A 19,144-nucleotide genomic window follows, 5' to 3' on the forward strand; every position below is an offset into this window, starting at 1 on the left:
GGGGCACCCTCACACTGTTTCTAGGCCATTAAGAAGCTTGGGGAAAAGATTCAGAATTGAATTAATGAATTACTCTTGTAATATTATTAACATCCCTTCTGTCAACAGAGTTGTTGTGGTGGTGTAACGAAAGGTCCAAAGTTCTGTTAATGTGGGCGGTAGACTGCAGACACCGTAGGTTTTTGGTTAGTTAATAAGCGGACTAACCCATTTAATATTACAGTTTTTTTCGATTGCTAAACGACAGTGGACACAACTGGAGTCACATGTGCAAAACTCTAACTACAGACTGCACAGCAGCAGTTCATGTGGACCAAACTCTAGTTCGTTTTTCATTGCTTGAACACAGTTTTCAAAACTCTACACACTTATCCCATGACTTTAACCACAACCTGCACAGCACTGTGGATTTACAGCACTTTGTTCAAATGCTAACACACTGCTGTCAAAACTGTGAACCACACATTCAAAACGGAATAGATTTCAGCCTTGTGCCTTTCAAACACTGCTGATTGCAATTTCAGCTGAAAGGCTAAGCAGGTGTCTTGTTTTAGACTTGTTAGTGAACACACACACATATTACAGTATATATAGGTAGAGCTCAGAAAGACTAATTTTGGAAATGGAACAAGGAAGATGGGTTCGTGGAGGGAGAAGGGTGGCAGGGAGAGGGCAGATGCGTGGAGGAAGACAAAGAAGACAAAGAGCTGTTATTTCAGATGAAATAAGGGCTACACTTATAGACCATGTCGTGAACCATGGTCTCTCATTGAGAGAGGCAGGGTTGGGGGTGCAACCCAATCTGCAAAGATCCACAGTGGCATCTGTAATGCGAATTTTCCATCATGCAAACAGGTGAGAGTTACATCCTTACAGTAAATGAAAACATTACAGGAATCTATTTTGTATTGAAATTATAGAATATTTACACAGATATATATTACAGTAAGTTTGACTGTAAAATATATTTTTACAACAGGACCCAAAGGCTGCCCCCAACAGGGGGAAGAGGAAAAATATTTTCAGATGCGCAGGAAAATGCTATTGTTGACATGGTTGTTGTCAACAATGCAATAAAACTGCGGGAGATTCAAGATAGAGTGCTGGCTGATAATGATATATTTGAAAATGTTAATTCTGTCAGCGCAACAACTATTGCTCGAGTCCTAAAGAAACACCAAGTTACAATGAAACAGTTATACACTGTACCGTTCGAGAGAAACAGTGAACGGGTAAAAGAGCAAAGATACCAATATGTCCAGGTAAGACGTCTGAGGTTACGTACACAGCTATACAAAATATTTACAGTAAAAAAAAACACTAGCATTTCTACAGTAAAACTGTGCACTTACTGTTTTTCAGAGAGTAATGGAGGTGGAAGCACTGGAAAGACCACATTCATTTGTATTTATCAATGAAGCTGGATTTAACCTTGCCAAAACACGGCGCAGAGGAAGGAATGTTATAGGTCAAAGGGCCACTGTGGAGGTTCCAGGCCAAAGGGGGGGAAATATCACCATGTGTGCTGCAATGGCCAATGATGGTTTGCTTCTCAACACACCACTCATTGGCCCATACAACACAGAAAGGCTTATAGCTTTCCTAGAACAGCTCTATGCTCAGGTAGTGCCAGCAGAACAGGGGGAGCCAGTTCTTTTTGTCATAGTTTGCGATAACGTTGCTTTTCACCACTCTGCAGCTGTCACAGATTGGTTTGCAGCACATCACAGATTTATAGTTTTGTACCTGCCTGCATATTCACCCTTCCTCAACCCAATAGAGGAGTTTTTCTCTGCCTGGAGGTGGAAAGTGTTTGGTCACCACCCACATGACCAAATGTCTCTTTTGGAAGCCATGCATGCCGGATGTGAGGACACGAGTCCAGAGGACTGCCAGGGATGGATAAGGCACTCCAGAAGGTTCTTCCCCAGGTGCATGGCAAGAGAAAACATTAGATGTGATGTTGAAGAAAACCTGTGGCTTGATGCTAGAGAGAGGCAGGATTAGCCCCTCAATTATTTGTTCGAATTACAGTATGTACTTTTAGTTTCTACCTTTTTTTTCTCATTACTGTAATTCCGTAAATTACTACAGACTATTGAAGCAAACTGCTAATTTTCATTTACCTTAAAGAATTGTTATGTTCTAAAAATTGTAATAAATCATGTGAAAGAATGTCACTCTTTTCTTTGAAGAAAATATTACTTTGTATGAAGTCACTGAAATTGTTCAAACTCTAAAGATGAAAAGTTTGTATTTTCTGTATTGGTGTTTGATGCTAGTGTTTTTACTCTCAGTGTGTTCTGAGTGACAGTGTGTGTTATCTCAGTGAGGGTTGTGCATAGTGTTTGGCTGCACTGAGCGTGTTTTGAGCCATGTGTTAAGAGTTGTGTTGCTTGGAATGAGTTTTGCAGGTGATGTGAACTGTTTAGCTCAGGTGACTGTTGGTAGTGCAAACTGTAGTTAGAGTTTTGCACATGTGACTCCAGTTGTGCCCACTGTCGTTTAGCAATTGAAAAAAACTGTAAGATGCTTTATAGGGGCAGTGAAATGTGTTTTATAGTGTCAGCCATAGTAGTACAGCATCCCTGGAGCAAATTAGGTTTAAGTGCCTTGCTCAAGGGCACATCGGCAGATTCCTGACCTTATCTGGTAGGGTATTCAAACCAGCTGTCACTTGTGCTCCCTCTCCGGCCTCTAGGTCACCAGGCTGCTCATTATGGCGCACACCTGTCACCATCGTTAGGTGCTTCAGCGCATTATGCAACTCACCTGGACTCCATCACCTCCTTGATTATCTGCCCTACATGGCACTCCCTTTGGTTCCTTCCCCAGGCTTCATTGTTTCTGTTTCTGTGTCATGTCTGTGCTTTGTTCGTGTTTTGTATTATGTTACATTTATTTATTAAATGTATTCACTCCCTGAACTTGCTTCCTGACTCTTAGCGCACAAGTCTCAGTTACACCAGCGACCTTCCAGTTCCTGGCCCAATGCTCTTAGCGCTAGGCTACACGTGTTTCATCACTCGTAATGGCATGTAATGTCATGCACTAATCAGTTTAGATTGAAGGTGTAGGCTATTGATATGGTCTAGAACCCCAGTCATCTAGGTGCAATACGTCACTACAGATTGAAACTGGATCAAGATGATTTAGAAATAATTGGTATGGATGAACGATGATTTAAATCCCATAGAAGTATGAATGAGCATCCCTTTAGGTTGTCTCACATGAGTAAAACAAGTATGGACTAGTATGGAACAGGAAAGGGGAAGAGGATTGCCAGAGGAGCAATCTGCATGCAGGAATACCATGTCCATGAAAGCTGTCAGAATCAGCAGCTATTTACAGTTGACCACCAGAGTGGCAATGGTAGTAGCTTCACCCAGAGAACTCTTGGCAACCACCTCGAACTCCCCAGCATCCTCAACAGAGCACCTGGGGATGGTGAAGGGTGATGACTCATATGTTTGTGCCACCATCTTGGCTCCAGGCTGAGCCCAAAGCCACAAGACATGCCAACATTCTCATGTACAGTGCCTTCAGAAAGTATTGTTACAACCTGAATTTAAAATGGATTAAATGTAGATGTTTTGTCACTAGTCTACACACAATACACCATAATGTCAAAGTGGAATTATGTTTTTAGAAATTTGTACAAATTGATTAAAAATGAAAAGCTTAAACATCTTGATTAAACGTATTCAACCCCTTTGTTATGGCAAACCTAAATAAGTTCAGGTGTAAAAATATGCTTAACAAGTCACATAATAAGTTGCATGGACTTGCATGTGTCTAATAATAGTGTTTAACATTTTTGAATGACATCTTTGTACCCCACACATACAATTATCTATAAGGTCCCTCAGTTGAGCAGTGAATTTCAAACACAGATTCAACCACAAAGACCAGGGAGGTTTTCCAATGCCTTGCAAACAAGTGCTCCTATGGGTAAAAATAAAAAAGCAGACATTGAATAACCCTTTGAGCATATTGAAGGTATTAATAATACTTTGGGTAGTGTATTAATTCACTCAGTCACTACAAAGATACAGGTGTCCTTCCAAACTCAGTTGCTGGAGAGGAAGGAAACCGCTCAGGAATTTCACCATGAGGCCAATGGTAACTTTAAAACAGTTACAGAGTTTAATGGCTGTGAGAAAACTGAGGATGGATCAACAACATTGTAGTTACTCCACAATACTAACCTAATTTACAGAGTGAAAATAAGGAAGCCTGTACAGAATAAAACAAATTCCAAAACATGCATCCTGTTTGCAACAAGGCACTAAAATGTGTGTAGATGGGTGAGAAAAATCTTTTTTTAATCCATTTTGAATTCAGCCTGTAACACAACAAAATGTGGACTAAGTCAAGGGGTTTGAATACTTTCTGAAGACGGTTCACTCTTATATTCACTCAGAAGGAAGGGGGAGGAAATGGAAGAGGGGAGTGGAAGTAACTACAACGTCTTGAACAGCAGGGTGCTAAAGGCATACATATGAAAATCCTTTCGTTTACCTTCTGATTTCCAGCGAGTTGAGGCCAAACTTCTTCTTCAGACTGTAGTTCCAGGCCTGGCCATAGGCACCCAGAGGTGTCCCATCCTTATTATTGGGATGGAGAGAGTTAATAACAGTCCAAATGACTAACAAAACTTAACATAAACTAACAAAAATCCCAATTAAATGTAAACATGACCACTGTTATGCAATGTTCCTGCCCAATGCTAATTATGCTAATCTATGCTACGCAACAGTTAACATGACTCCTTTAGCATATAGATGGCTTTTGATCTCACATTTCTTCTTGAGCTCCGTCTCAGTCGAGTCAAGACTCTCGAAGCTCATTGGGATGCATGCGTCCCGTCTGGGATTGTTCAACTCATAAGCCGCAGGTCATCTGGTCCAGAGCTCTGCGTATGCTCAGGCATGAATACTGAACACATATTCTTTTCATCAGCTAGTCTTTTAGTGCATCTGCTTATCAAGGATGATGGTTATACACATTGCCAAGGCTTATACCGAAGCAAATAAGGTAATTTCACCCACAAATATCAGAGCAATATTCCAATGTAGCTACATAATAAGCATACTGTAACCTATCCGTCTTCAGAGATTTTCAATTAGCCTTGAGTGTGAGTGCTTACCAGGTGACCCTAGGGGGTGGGCATCCCTGGATGGTGCAAGAGAGTTTGACCCCCATGCCCTCCCACACCATGTGGGCTCTTAGCGGGATAAGGAAGTCTGGGGCCTTATGACTCAGGTCCTCCAGATACTTAAAATGGATGGAAGCCTTCTGCGCAGCCTGGAACACAGATAAACACAGCTGGTACTTCTCAGCATCTGACCGTAAGGCGCTACAGAGGGTAGTGCGTACACAATCCAGGACCTATATAATGGGCGGTAAGCCATAAGACTGCTGAACAATTAATCAAATGGCTACCGGACTATTACATTGACCCCCCCCATTTGTTTTGTACACTGCTGCTACTCGCTGTTTATAATCTATGCATAGTCACTTCACCCCTTCCTACATGTACAAATTACCTCAACTAACCTGTACCCCCGCACATTGACTCGGTACCGGTACCCCCTGTATATAGCCTCATTATGGATATGTTATTGTGTTACTTTTTTAATTATATTTTTTTAACTTGAGTTTATTTGGAAAATATTTTCTTTACTCTTCTTGAACTGCACTGTTGGTTAAGGGCTTGTAAGTAATAATTTCACCCTAAGGTCTATATTGTTGTATTTGGCGCATGTGACAAATAAAGTTTGATTTGAATACTGGTCAACTGACATAAGGCAAAGAAACGTCAACATCTCAGTAAGCCACGGGGAATGTAGGGATGTCAGCGTGAGCGACATATAACTACAATGGTTAAATGAGACCATGTTGATTTTCCACTGGGCATCTGCTTTTATACATTCGGGCCTACTGAATTCACAATACTGGAGGCCTGTAATTCAGTGTCCAGAGTGTCCGTGGATATCTGTATGTGATGAGATCACAGCAGACTCTTACCTGTCTACGCAAGGCCATGTGGTCACAGCATTGGCGGACATAATGCTATTCCCTGATACACCAACTCCTTGTGACACTGAGGCTGTCCTAATCATGGAAATATAAATAAGCAATAACGCACGAGGGGGTGTGGTATATGGCCAATATACCACCGCTAAGGGCTGTTCTTAAGGACGACGCAACGCGGAGTGCGTGGATACGGCCCTTAGTCGTGGCCTTATACCACAAACCCCTGAGGTGCCTTACAGCTATTTTAAACTGGTTACAAACGTAATTAGAACAGTATAAAGAAATGTTTTGTCATACCAATGGTATACGGTCTGATATAGCACGACTTTCAGCCAATCAGCATTCAGTGCTCGAACCACCCAGTTTATCATGATATTTATATGGTCCTGATATGGACATCTTACATAATCTTATAATAGATCACTGATATTACAGAATTTGTGCATGTACTACAGGCTTGCCAGTACTGTAGTTCTATTGTGTTAAACTCATATAGACTCAATACACCTTGTTTCTTGTTGTCTCCGAAGCAGAAACAAGATCATGAGCAACAAATGTTGTTGTCAAGGCAACACTGCAGCCTCTCTGAGATAACAGTTTAACTGTGAGGATGTCGTTGGAGGAAGAAGCGGAAAGGACAAATTGGACAAAGCAAAAAGAATACAGCGATATAAATCATACAACATGTGCCTGCCAAAAGTCGATACAATACATCACCTTCAAGTAGGTTTTGGTTTTGCTCAGGCTTTGTGTATGGGGATGGTTGGCATGGTTATGCATCTGCCTCTGTTGCCAGTGGTTGCGTTTTGGAATCCAGCGTTGAAAAGTATTTTTTTGTTGTTTTGTTTTTATGCCTTACATGTCGGCCCCAGCCTCGAACTCACTTCCTGTATGTAGCAAACTGACCTGCTCTGCCCATTCATCACCATTTACCCATTGTTGTCTTAGCTCTCCTGATCAATACCTGTGATTGCTTTATGCCTCTCCCGAATGTCAATATGCCTTGTCTACTGCTGTCTTGGCTAGTCCTGATTGTTTTACTTCACTGTAGAGCCTTCAGATCCACTCCAAATGCCTTAGATAGCTCTTTTGTCCCACCCCACACACATACGGAGACTCACCTGGCTTAACTGGTGCCTCCAGAGACGAAACCTCTCTCATTGTCACTCAACACCTAGGTTTACCTCCTCTGTACTCACATCCTACCATACCATTATCTGTAAATTATGACCTGAATCTATTCTACCACGCCCAGAAATCTGCTCCTTTTATTCCCTGTCCCCAACACTCTAGACAACCAATTCTTATAGCCTTTAGCCGTACCCTTATCCTACTCCTCCTCTGTTCCTCTGGTGATGTAGAGGTTAACCCAGGCCCTGTAGCCCCCAGTTCCACTCCTATTCCCCAGGCGCTATCATTTGTTGACTTCTGTAACCGTAAAAGCCTTGGTTTCATGCATCAGAAGCCTCCCCCCTAAGCTTGTTTTATTCACTGCTTTAGCACACTCCGCTAACCCTGATGTCCTAGCCATGTCTGAATCCTGGCTTAGGATGGCCACCAAAAATTCTGAAATTTCCATCCCCAACTACAAATCTTTCCGTCAAGATAAAACTGCAAATGGGGGTGGAGTTGCAATCTACTGCAGAGAGAGCCTGCAGAGTTCTGTCATGCAATCCAGGTCTGTGCGCAAACAGTTCGAGCTTCTACTTTTAAAAATCCACCTTTCCAGAAATAAGTCTCTCACTATTGCCACTTATTATAGACCCCCCTCAGCCCCCAGCTGTGCCCTGGACACCATATGTGAATTAATTGGCCCCCATTTATCTTAAGAGTTCGTACTGTTAGGTGACCTAAACTGGGATATGCTTAACACCCCGGCGGTCCTACAATCTAAACTAGATACTCTCAATCTCACACAAATTATCAAGGACCCTACCAGGTACAACCTAAATCCAATAACACCCTCGTAGATATCACCCTGACCTAACTGCCCTCTAAATACACCTCTGTTGTCTTCAACCAGGATCTCAGCGATCATTGCCTCATTGCCTGCGTCAGTAATGGGTTCACGGTCAAACGACCACCCCTCATCACTGTCAAACCCTCCCTAAAACACGTCAGCAAGCAGGCCTTTCTAATTGACCTGGCCCGGGTATCCTGGAAGGATATTGACCTCATTCCGTCAGTAGTGGATGCCTGGTTATTCTGTCATGCCCAGATCTGTTTCACTTGTCCTTGTGATTGTCTCCACCCCCTCCACGTGTCGCTTATTTTCCCAATTGTATTTATCCCTGTGTTTCCTGTCTCTCTGTGCCAGTTTGTCTTGTATGTTTCCAAGTTTTTCCCGTTCTCCTGTTTTTTGCATTCTCCTTTTTCTAGTCCTCCCAGTTTTGACCCATGCTTGTTTCTGGACTTTGTACCCGCCTGCCTGACCATTCTGCCTGCCTTGACCACGAGCCTGTCTGCCACTCTGTACCTCCTGGACTCTGATCTGGTTTTTACCTTTTGCCTGTCCACGACCATTCTCTTGCCTACCCCTTCGGATGAATTAACATTGTAAGACTCCAACCATCTGCCTCCTGTGTATGCATTTGGGTCTCTCCTTGTGCCTTGATATAATCTTTAAAAGTGCCTTCCTCACCATCTTAAATCAGCATGCCCCATTCAAAAAAAGAATGGAGAACTAAGAACAGATATAGCACTTGGTTCACTCCAGACTTGACTGCCCTTGACCAGCACAAAAAAATCCTGTGGCGTACTGCATTAGCATCGAATAGCCCCCACAGTATGTAACTTTTCATGGAAGTTAGGAACCAATATACACAGGCAGTTAGGAAAGCAAAGGCTAGGTTTTTCTAACAAAAATTTTCATCATGTAGCACAAACTCCAAAATGTTCTGGGACACTGTAAAGTCCATGGAGAATAAGAGCACCTTATCCCAGATGCCCACTGCACCGATAATCGTGAATTTCAATAAGCATTTTTCTATGGCTGGCCATGCTTTCCACCTAGCTACCCCTACACTGGTCAACAGCTCTGCATCCCCCACAGCAACTTCACCAAGCCTCCCCATTTCTCCTTCACCCAAATCCAGATAGCAGATATTCTGAAATAGCTGCAAAATTTGGACCCCTACAGATCAGCTGGGCTAGACAATCTGGACCCTCTCTTTCTAAAATGATCTGCTGCAATTGTTGCAACCCCTATTACTAGCCTGTTCAAGCTCTCAGTGGTATCGTCTGAGATCCCTAAAGATTGAAAAGCTGCTGCGGTCATCCCCCTCTTCAAAGGGAGAGACACTCTAGACCCAAACTGTTACAGACCTATATCTATCCTACCCTGCCTTTCTAAAGTCTTCGATAGCCAAGTTAACAAACAGATCACCTACCATTTCGAATCCCACCGTATCTTCTCCGCTATGCAATCTGGTTTCCGAGCTGGTCATGGGTGCACCTCAGCCATTCTCAAGGTCCAAAACGATATCATAACCGACATCGATAAAAGACAATACTGTGCAGCCATATTTATCGACCTGGCCAAGGCTTTCGACTATGTCAATCACTGCATTCTTATCGGCAGACTCAACAGCCTTGGTTTCTCAAATGACTGCCTCACCTAGCTCACCTAGTTCACCAACTACTTCTCAGATAGAGTTCCGTGTGTCAAATCGGAGGGCCTGTTGTCCGGACCTCTGGCAGTCTCTATGGGGGTGTATACATCAAAATGAAGCTCTTGCTGCTGGTGATTCTCTGATCCACCTCTACGAAGACGACACCATTCTGTATGCTTCTGGCCGTTCTTTGGACACGGTGTTAACAAACCTCCAGACGAGCTTCAATGCCATACAACACTCCTTCCGTGGCCTCCAACTGCTCTGAAATGCAAGTAAAACTAAATGCATGCTCTTCAACCGATCGCTGCCTGCACCTGCCCTCCCGTCTAGCATCACTACTCTGGACGTTTACAAAATAGCCTCCAACACTCTACTCAGCAAATTGGATGCAGTTTACCGATCAATTTTCCAATTCTGCCAATTGGAGGCCATTTGGGTACATTTGGGCAAATCATGAAGAACATTCTTGAAGTTATCAGTCTGAAATTCTGCACATACACAGTTGCCCTCTTGTGGACACCATCTAAATGACCTCCTTTCTTTTGTATTTCAAAGATGGTTGTAAAAAAGAAACACAAAAAAATGTTTTCTTATACCAGATCTAATGTGTTATATTCTCCTACATTCATTTCACATTTCCACAAACTTCACAGTGTTTCCTTTCAAAGGGTATCAAGAATATGCATTTCCAGTTAGATTTGGGTAAGTCATTTTAGGCGAAAATTGAAAAATAGGGGCGGATCCTTTTAAAGATTCCGAGTTAATTCCTACACTTAACCCTAACCCTACAAATGAGGAGTTCGTGCCTAAACTTAACCTTAAACACTTTGAAATGAAACATTTGGAACAACTTCAAAATTTGACATTTGAGAAACATGGATCAAATCAAATTTGATTGGTCACATACACATGGTTAGAAGATGTTAATGCAAGTGTAGCAAAATGCTCGTGCTTCTAGTTCCGACCATGCAGTAATATCTAACGAGTAATCTAACAATTCCATAACAACAACCTTATACACACAAGTGTAAAGGGATGAATAAGAATATGTACATATAAATATATGAATGTGCGACGGCCGTGCGGCATAGGCAAGATGCAGTTGATGGTATAGAGTACAGTATATACATATAAGATGGGTAATGTAGGGAATGTAAACATTATATAAAGTGACATTGTTTAAAGTGACTAGTAATACATTTATGACATCCTATTATTAAAGTGGCTAGAGATTTGAGTCTGTATGTTGGCAGCAGCTACTCAATGTTAGTGATGGCTGTTTAACAGTCTGATGGCCTTGAGATAGAAACTGTTTTTGAGTCTCTCAGTCCCAACTTTGATGCACCTGTATAAATAAATTCATAAAAAATCCTACAATGTGACTTTCTGGATTTATTTTTCTCATTTTGTCTGTCATAGTTGAAGTGTACTTATGATGAAAATTACAGGCCTCTCATCTTTTTAAGTGGGAGAATTTGCACAATTGGTGGCTGAATAAATACTTTTTTGCCCCACTGTATGTATTACATTCCCTAAATCCCGTAACCACATTTCAAAGGTAAGTACAGTCTTCAATTTCCAAAATTGCAATATGAGCCTTTTGGCTTATAGAGTACAAAGAGAGACAGCTTCTCCTCCTGGTTATTCCCATCAACTGTACCAAACAGAGCGATCAATGGGTCTGGGGCTAGAACTCTATCAAAGGCTTTAGATAAGTAATAAAAAATGAGAGCCCAGTAAGCATGTAATTTAGGACATGTCTGAAATAAGTGGGTCAACGTCCCCTCATTCTGCTTGCACCTCTCACACAGTGGTGAGGTGTCCGGGAATATTGTATGCAGTTTTACTTTTGAGTAATGTAACCTGTGTATCACCTTAAACTGTACAGGGTTGTGTCTGGCATTCACTGAACTGTGGTTTATATTCCTGAGAGCTTCTACCCAGTCCTCATCTGAGATTTCTGAACCAAGTTCTTGTTCCCAAGCCCTTTTAATAGTGTCTGTGGATACCTCTATGTGGGCCTGTAGCACATCATACAGTCTAGTGACCGACCCTTTTGAATGGGGTTTGTCAAGGATCAGGCTATCTAATGTAGGATTATTTGGCTTTATGCCATACTATGGGATATGTGTCCTTAAGAAATTCCTGATTTGGAGGTATCTGAAAAAATGTGTTGTTGGCATGTTGAACTTTCCCTGTAATTGTTGAAATGAAGCTAACTGACCATCTATGTATAGATTACCAATTGTTGTGAGCCCCTTCTCCCTCCACTGTGAAAACACCACATCATCCAATGCGGGGTGGAAAGCATGATTCAGGCAAATCGGGCTGTCAATGTAAACAGTGGGTGTGTTACGAAAATACCTCATCTGTTTCCAGATCTTAAGAGTATGACAAATGACTGGATTAGAGTCATAAGTGGCTTTTTTCACATATGATGGACTATTAACACGTGCAGGGAGTGAGGAACGTTGACAGGAGGCCTGCTCAATCAAAAGCCATGAAGGCATATCCTTCTGTCTCATCGCAGGTAAACTTTCCCTCCAGAAAGACACAATGTTCAGATTAGCAGCCCAATAATAATGTTTAAAGTGAGGAAGGCCAAAGCCCCCCTCTATCTTGTACTTGCATAAATGCTTCTTTGAAATTCTGGCTGCCTTGTTATCCCATAAAAAAATGCAATTATTATTGAATCCAGTTTCTTAAAATAGCTTTGTGGTATGAAATTGGGTAGACATTGGAAGAGGTAAAGAAACCTGGGTAGGACAACAATTTTAATAGCGTTTATACGACCATCCAAGGAGATAGGCAGAGTTTTCCAAAAATCTATATTTTGTTTAAGCTGATCATTTTTCATGTCCCAATTCACTTTCAATGGCTGATCAAGGTCTCTTGTCACTACAATGCCAAGGCTTGTGAACTTGTCCATCACTGTTCTAAATGGGATAGATTGCAGAAATTGCATATCCACAGGCCGTGACATTGGCATCAATTCACTTTTTTGCCAGTTTATCTTGTAGCCAGAGGAGGAGCCGAATGTATTTATCAAGTTAAGTAAGGGGGGAATAGAAGTTTTAGGCTTGGATAAAAACAAAAGAACATTGTCTGCATAGGAAAGGTTTTAATAGTCACCGTGGGTACAACATCTCCGATGCTCTTGCTAATAAACTCGCTCAGCGAGTCAGCGTAAACATCAATGTTGTTGTCTGAGGAGAGATTGACATGCATATTATTAATGTTAGCAGTATCGTCTGCTATTATGCTCAGTAATTTTCCGTTCAAGTTGTCAGACCCCGGTGGCTTATCATTGTTGATAGACAACAATCTTTTTTTCACCTCTTCCACACTCACTTTACGGAATTCAAAATGACAATGCTTGTCTTTCATAATTTGGTCATATATACTTAGATGTGTTGTGTCAGCGTTTGTTGCTGGCATGTCGTGCCTAAGTTTGCTCATCTTGTCAACATTTTTTTTTTTAAGTAGTTGGCAATATCAGTCGGGTTTGTGATGAATGAGCCACCTGATTCAATGAACGATGGAGCTCAGTTAGCCTTTTTCCCAAAATTTCATTTAAGGTGCTCCAAAGCATTTACTATCATTCTTTATGTCATCTATCTTTGTTTCATAGTGTAGTTTCTTCTCCTTTTTATTCAGTTTAGTCACATTATTTCTCAATTTGCAATACAATTGTCAATCTGTTGCGCAGCACAGACTTATTTGCCATTCCTTTTGCCTCATCCCTCTCAACCTCAATTTTTAATTCCTCATCCATCCACGTGTCACGCTCTGGTCTTAGTCATTTGTGTTTATATATTTTTTTGGTCAGGCCAGGGTGTGACATGGGGTTATTTTGTGTTGTGTTGTGGTATTGGGGGTTTTAGTAGGTATTGGGATTGTGGCTGAGTAGGGGTGTCTAGCATAGTCTATGGCTGCCTGAGGCGGTTCTCAATCAGAGTCAGGTGATTCTCGTTGTCTCTGATTGGGAACCATATTTAGGTAGCCTGGGTTTCACTGTGTGTTTGTGGGTGATTGTTCCTGTCTCTGTGTTAGTTGTCACCAGACAGGCTGTATTAGGTTTTCACGTTCCGTTTGTTGTTTTTGTATTGTTCGTATTTATCGTCATTAAAGATGTCTCGATTTAACCACGCTGCATTTTGGTCCGACTCTCCTTCGACGGAAGAAAGCCGTAACACCACGAAGATTTAATCGTTTTTACAGTCATTCTCTTAATGGGTGCATGCTTAGTAGTAACTGGAATAAGCAATTTCATGAATGTGTCAAGTGCAGCGTCTGTTTGCTCCTCATTACACACCACGGACCAACAATGAAAACCACCTCACACATGAAACAAAATCACTAGCAGCAATGCAATATTGATAAATGCGGCATTGTAGAAGTATTACAAAAGCATGTTGCGACTCAACATTAGCTAACATTAGCCTGAGAAAATCTCCTGGGGTAGAATGTAAAAATCGGACATACTGTTTCTGCTTATGATCAGGTTTTATAGATAGCTTATGTCAGATCCTGGTGATTTGGTGATAGATTGGCCTCTAATAAACAAGATCAATTAGAAAATTATGTTCAATATGCTGGAGGTACACTGAGTGTACAAAACATGATGAACACCTGCTCTTTCCATGACATACACTGACCAGGTGGATCCAGGTGAAAGCTACGATCCCTTATTGATGTCAAATCCACTTCAGTCAGTGTGGATGAAGGGGAGGAGACAGGCTAAAGAAGGATTTTTAAGCTTTGAGACAATTGATACATGGATTGTATACGTGTGCCATTTAGAGTACAAAATATTTAAGTGCCTTTGAACGGGGTATGGTAGTAGGTGCCAGGTGCACCGGTTTGAGTAAGTCAAGAACTGCAATGCTGCTGTGTTTTTCTTGCTCAGCAGTTTCCCGTGTGTATCAAGAACGGTCCACCGGTGGAACGCTTTCGACACCTTGTAGAGTCCATGCCCAGATGGACTGAGACTGTTCTTAGGGCAAAAGGGGGGTTCAATTCAATATTAGGATGGTGTTCTTCATGTTTTGTACACTCAGTGTGTAGCCCTTTGGCCTATAGCTTAGTTCAAGAGAATCACTACTGAGCTGTGCTACAGTATAGTTAAGACTGCCGTGTCATTGCCCTGGTTCTTATACAATGTTGATGTGTTGATATTCAGCTATTCACTTTGATTGGTGGCCAATCCCACCCCACACATGCCCCGATCAAGGTCTCCATCTGCCTTTTATCACACACATTCCTCGGCTCTCTCTGATCTCCAGAAGGGTGTCCATTCTGGTGTCCCGTTGCCTGACTGACTGACAGTGATAGTCCCCTGAGATTGGTAGTGTGAACACGCACACGCACATTGTGACGCACACATTTTCAGTTCACACTCATTTACTCATTCTCACATACGTGATTGTAAAAGGGGTCATTTATGTATGCATGCAAATATACTGAGTGTACAAAACATTAGGGACACCTTCCTAATATTGATTTGCACCACCCCCCCATTTTGCCCTCAGAACAGCCTCAATTTCTCAGGGCATGGACTCTACAAGGTGTCGAAAGCGTTCCAGAGGGTTGCTGGCCCATGTTGACTCCAATGATTCCCACAGTTTTCTGGATGTCCTTTGGGTGGTGGACTATTCTTGATACACACAGGAAACTGTTAAGCGTGAAAAACCCAGCAGCGTTGCAATTCTTGACACAAGCCGGTGTGCACACACGTGCCACACACACACACGTGCCACACACACACGTGCCACACACACACTCAGTGCTTCAGGGCTGATTTTGTGTGGCTGTCAGTCAGGGCTGGGCAATAAATACGTCCATCTGAAACTGCAGTGTTATGGCTTACTCTGCTCCAAGTGGACATTTCAAGATCATTTCACGGTGTTGGAAGTGTATTGACCTCCCCACAAAAGAGCTAAATCCTATGAGTCATCCAGTAAATGTACATACTGTACTGAATTTACACTCTCCTCCCAGATAGGAGGGTGGGAGTTGCAGGAAAGCGTGAAGGAGAGAGGGAAACAGAGAGAGGTGAAACAAGAATAAACATGTCAATCATCTTCTCAGACCTCTAATTGGGGGCTAGAGATAGCGAGAGAGAGAGAGAGAGCATCGTGCTCACATTGTTATCGAATCAAAACGAATGTCATGCCAATCTCAAATCCCGGGGTGTTCATTCAGGTGTCCCAGAAATAGACTCAACGAATCCATGAAGGGGTTTAGAATCCATCCCCATATCCTTCCAAATTCACCCAAGGAGGATTTCATCAGTCTCTACTCTCTCCTCCAGCTCCTCTCCTGGGGGGAAACGGGTTTAGGTTTCCATGCAGCAAATATACTTCGGAAGGGAAAAAGACCTTGTTAATGTCTGAGCAAAAGGGATTACTAGGCAGAGAAATACAAAGGTGAGCCTGGGCCTTGGAATTAGAGCTGAGTACGTTAGCAGGCTGAGGTCTGGTTGGCACTCCACTTGATGGGAGGACGAGAGGGCATGAAAGAGCATTCCACTCAGATGCCAACGCGATGCAGGCACTTCTGCACAGCTGAGGGTTATTACTGCTGTCAGATGCATGGGCTTTCTCTCAAGTGATCCACAACTTTCCTTTCTTTTTTTACTCTTCCTCTCAGTCTGCATCTCTATCTTCCTGCTGTCAAACACTTGTCCTCTTTTCTGAAGGAGAAACGGTCCTCTTCACTCAATCTTTCTATTCATCACTGCCAGTGACTGCCAGATCGTTTCTTAAACTTTCTTTGCTTTCTAGTTAGAGAGGAACCAGAGTTCATAGCACTGTGTAAGAGTTCATTTCAGTGCGTTTACTTTTCGTGGTTTGTACTGCTTTGACATACTTTGAAAAGATCAAACAAGCATATTTTTGGTTTGTCACAGATCAGTTATTTCATGCTTTAAACTTTGTACTGTGATGGCATGGCCTGATCGGTTTTTAGAGTTGAGGTCCTCAAGGACCTAAAAGGTCTTGCTGTTTTGTTTCAACCATTTTTTCCAGTTACATTATACTTGGAGATGCCAAATCTAACTCCTTTAAGATTGGCTTAGCAAAACCCCAGCTTCAAGCTGAAGTAAAATACACCATTTGCTCCGGCAAAATGAACTGTTGCCTGAGACTGATATTGAATCACATTGAATCACATTATCAGCCACATGAACAATAGGGACAGGGCAAGGTGTCCCTGGATAAGGGATTCTGCTAAGCAAATCGTGTTATGAGACACCACGATCCCCCTTCCCATCCTATTTACTGTGACCTAAACCTTCCAGTCTGGAGCCCTATTTATTTTGAGATGTATAACATCCTCTACCATGACAGCTGGTTATTAAATCCCCAAGCTTGTGCTATAATCCTTAAATTAAAGATGCACCCTACATCATCACATTCATCTCCTCCACAGCTCCTTTCTCTTCCCTCCCTCCTCTATAATGTCTTTGCCCGTTAATAAGCCCTCAACTAAATTGTCATTTGGTATTTGGTATTTTATTAGGATCCCCATTAGCTATTGCAAAAGCAGCAGCTACTCTTCCTGGGGTCCACACAGAACATGAAACATAATACAGAATGACATAATACAGAACATCAATAGACAAGAACAGCTCAAAGACAGAACTACATACATGTTTTAAAGAGGCACACGTAGCCTACATATCAATGCATACACACAAACTATCTAGGTCAAATAGGGGAGAGGCGTTGTGCCGAGAGGTGTTGCTTTATCTGTTTTTTTTAAAACCAGGTTTGCTGTTTATTTGAGCAATATGAGATGTACGGAAGTTCCATGCAATTAGGGCTCTATATAATACTGTACGCTTTCTTGAATTTGTTCTGGATTTGGGGACTGTGAAAAGACCTCTGATGGCATGTCTGGTGGGGTAAGTGTGTGTGTCAGAACTGTGTGTAAGTTAACTATGCAAACGATTTGGGATTTTCAGCACATTCGTGTTTCTTATAAAAAGAAGAAGTGATGCAGTCAGTCTCTCCTCAACTCTTAGCCAAGAGAGACCGGCATGCATAGTATTTATATCAGCCCACTGATTACAATTAAGAGCAAAACGTGTCACTCTGTTCTGGGCCAGCTGTAGTTTAACTAGGTCTTTCCTTCCATTACTGGACCACACGACTGGACAATAATCAAGATTAGACAAAACTAGAGCCTGCAGAACTTGCTTTTTGGAGTGTGGTGACAAAAAAGCAGAGCATCTCTTTATTAAGGACAGAACTCTCCCCATCTTTACAACCATTGAATCTATATGTTTTGACCATGACAGTTTACGATCTAAAGTAACGCCAAGTAATTTGGTTCCCTCAACTTGTTCAACAGCCACACAATTCATTACCAGATTCAGCTGAGGTCTAGAACTTAAGGAATGATTTGTACCAAATACAATGCTCTTATTTTGTAGATGTTTAGGACCAGTTTATTACTGGCCACCCAGTCCAAAACAGACTGCAACACTTTGTTAAGGGTTTCAGTGACTTCCTTAGCTGTGGTTGCCAATGTGTATATGGTTGAATCATCAGCGTACATGGACACACATGCTTTGTTTAATGCCAGGGGCAGGTCATTGGTAACAATAGAAAATAGTAGAGGGCCTAGAGTGTTTCCCTGCAGTACACCACACTTTACATGTTTGACATTAGAGAAGCTTCCATTAATGAAACCCCTTTGAGTTCTATTAGATAAATAGCTCTGAAGGTTGAAATGCCATAACACAAGTTTTTTAACAACAGGTTATTGTCAATAATATCTAAGGCTGCACTGAAATCTAACAGTACAGTTCCCACAATCTTATTATTATCAATTTCTTTCAACCAATCATCAGTCATTTGTGTCAGTGCAGTACATGTTGAGTGCCCTTCTCTATAAGCATGCTGAAAGTCTTTTGTTAGTTTGTTTACAGAGAAATAGCATTGTATTTTTTTCCAACAGTTTGCTAAGAGCTGGCAGCAAGCTGATAGGTCTGCTGTTAGAACCAGTAAAGGCCGCTTTACCACTCTTGGATAGAGAAATTACTTTGGCTTCCCTTCAGGCCCGAGGACAAATTTTTTCCTCTAGGTTCAGATTAAAAATATGTCAGATAGGAGTGGCTATAGAGTCAGCTACCATCCTCAGTAGGAGTGGCTATAGAGTCAGCTACCATCCTCAGTAGGAGTGGCTATAGAGTCAGCTACCCTCCTCAGTAGGAGTGGCTATAGAGTCAGCTACCATCCTCAGTAGGAGTGGCTATAGAGTCAGCTACCCTCCTCAGTAGGAGTGGCTATAGAGTCAGCTACCATCCTCAGTAGGAGTGGCTATAGAGTCAGCTACCATCCTCAGTAGGAGTGGCTATAGAGTCAGCTACCATCCTCAGTAGGAGTGGCTATAGAGTCAGCTACCATCCTCAGTAGGAGTGGCTATAGAGTCAGCTACCATCCTCAGTAGGAGTGGCTATAGAGTCAGCTACCCTCCTCAGTAGG

At 42.1% G+C, this 19,144-nt stretch overlaps 1 protein-coding gene across 1 annotated transcript in view; it reads right to left on the bottom strand.

Moving 5' to 3' along the window:
• Nucleotides 1-19,144, bottom strand: part of LOC112223056 (myomesin-3) — a 78,254-nt gene that overhangs the window by 35,324 nt on the left and 23,786 nt on the right. Inside the window, 4 exon segments of the mRNA XM_042304387.1 lie at nucleotides 3,312-3,438; nucleotides 4,522-4,607; nucleotides 4,802-4,938; nucleotides 5,150-5,307. The gene's annotated coding sequence lies outside the window, so the exon portion shown is untranslated.

Source organism: Oncorhynchus tshawytscha, linkage group LG23, assembly GCF_018296145.1.
Source record: "Oncorhynchus tshawytscha isolate Ot180627B linkage group LG23, Otsh_v2.0, whole genome shotgun sequence".
NCBI lineage: Eukaryota > Metazoa > Chordata > Actinopteri > Salmoniformes > Salmonidae > Oncorhynchus > Oncorhynchus tshawytscha.